Here is a 2179-nt window from a genome sequence, read left to right as displayed (position 1 = left end):
ATTACTTAATAATCTTAATTAATTTATGCAGTAATTAATCTTAGCTACTGCACAAATAATAATAATACCACATCTAAATGAAAATAGGCTACACCATTACAAATGTAACTTCTGTATTCAAAATCTTCAAAGTTTGTAAGCATTAACTGTAACGTTACCAACATTTTAAAAAGTAAAAGCACAACATATTTCTTAATATTAGCTACTGCATGTGGCATTTTACAGCTAAAATGTTGAAGTTTAGCTGTTTTAACTACTGTAATCATTAAAAATGTAGCAAGCTGAATATCACTTCCTAACATCATCCCTAGCAAGTAACTTGCAAAGTAATTTCTGATTAATTCGGTTCGGGAGTAGTAGAGATAAAAGCCCGCCCGCACTGACAATTGATTGGTTGGGTCCTTTACATGCGCTTCGTGAGGCACACACGCACACTAGCACACACACGCAAGGTCTCTAGCTCGCTCCCTCTCTCTAGATTCCGGGAGATTTTAACTAATTTGCGGGCATTAGGGAGCCGCTATCAATATGCGGGAGACTTGGGATGTCTGTGACTGCGTGTGTGGCGGGTGGTGGGCCGGCCCGCCGGCCGTCCTGGAGTACCGGCCGTTCTGTGATTCTCCAGATCACACAGATGGCCAGTCCGCCCCTGGTGCTGGCTTATGAATTTGCACATGGTTTGTCATAAAGCATATTAAAAACACCACATAGACATATAAACAACATTTAAAGCTTGATTTTCACCACAGGGGGACTTTAAGACTGAGCAGAAGTCTGAAACTGTGGTATAAGTATAATGATGCCAATTTGGTCATTGAAAAACTGCAATCAAAACATAAGAATATTAGTCAGCTTTTATTTAGAAAGAATCCCAAAAAATAAACAAGTTGGCACACATTCATTTACAAAATGGTAGAGAGAGCGGTCCTTAAAATTACATGGACTTGTTCAACTAATTTTAAGTATATCATGACAAAACCAAAAGTGTTATCCAGTATCTGTCTCCCAGTCTAGTGCGAAAGACTGAGGAGAAAAAGGCTGAAGAAGTGAGAGAAAAAAGGACCAATAAAAATCATTCAAAACTGTACATAATTGTGACAATTTTCAATTTACAAATGTTCTCTCACTTTTGGGGACATCTCTTGTTGTTTAATTTCGGCTTATTGCAATATCAAGTGTTAACTGTTACGGTTGCCATTGCTTTTATAGGAAATAGTAGTTTAACTGTAAGATAATAAACTGTGAATCGTTATCATTATTAAACAAAATGTTCTTGTGATAGGTATCTTAAATACTGAAGAATAAGCACAGATGTTTTTGCCTGAAATATGGAATTTCTCATATTTTATGAAAGAATATATTAAAACTAGATGATTGGAAAACAAATTCAAGATGCAGAGTGAAAAATTTAAAAAGCCATATTGTGTGAATGCTAACATGGCTATAAAGTGAGAAAAAAAAGAAAAAAGTCCTTGATAAATCACTGTGTATACCATCCAACTGTACATTTAGTAACAAAACTTACAGAATGTATTGACTACATTCACATTGATGACAGATTAATATATGACTATATTTATCAATAATTTTGGCACATTTAATTATTTGGCATTTTTAACAGAGCATTTTGTTGACGTGTATGCTTCTATTCATTTCACAGCAAAACATATGCAATAATACAATAGGTACTTTTTTAAACATTTTCCTTTTTTGTTATGTTCATATTCTAAACACTTTTTTCTTTTTTTTATATTTTAACCGCTACCCTGATTTTCTTGATGAACAAGAAAATACAAACAGATTCTTGAAACCAAACAAGTTGATGAAAGTAAGAGAACATAACTGCGGCACCCACTTTTCAAACAAATTTCAAATGTCAAGCATTGCTAGATATTTCATATTAACACCAAAATGTTAATGAATATATCAGAAGAGGACTAATAAATTACAAGATAAGCAACATATTTGGCATTAAAATGTGAAACTAGTAGCTAAGCTCTTAAAAGTATGTTGAGATTATGATTTACAGCTTTAATTAACTGGTATAAGCAGGTTTATTTAAAAGCCATTTCTGTGAAAATACATAAAAATACTTTTTCATAGAGTTTTTTTGTTTGTTTGTTTTATTAATAAAAAGACATTTCACATTCTGAAGCAGATAATGGTAAGTGTGCTTGAG

The 2179-nt window shown here is 33.2% G+C and overlaps 1 protein-coding gene across 2 annotated transcripts in view; it reads right to left on the bottom strand.

Annotated features, from left to right (window-relative positions):
• Positions 1–1270: 1270 nt before the first annotated feature.
• Positions 1271–2179, bottom strand: part of gria2b (glutamate receptor, ionotropic, AMPA 2b) — a 47677-nt gene continuing 46768 nt past the window's right edge. For both annotated transcript variants that reach the window (XM_056261832.1, XM_056261833.1), the window contains exon 16: positions 1271–2179. This exon is cut by the window's right edge and continues 505 nt beyond it. The gene's annotated coding sequence lies outside the window, so the exon portion shown is untranslated.

The sequence above is a fragment of the Rhinichthys klamathensis genome, unplaced genomic scaffold, assembly GCF_029890125.1.
Source record: "Rhinichthys klamathensis goyatoka isolate OS25496 unplaced genomic scaffold, OSU_Roscu_1.1 h1tg000186l_1, whole genome shotgun sequence".
Classification (NCBI taxonomy): Eukaryota; Metazoa; Chordata; class Actinopteri; order Cypriniformes; family Leuciscidae; genus Rhinichthys; species Rhinichthys klamathensis.
Note: the sequence above shows the minus strand (reverse complement) of the source record. Positions and strands in the feature narration are given on the sequence as shown.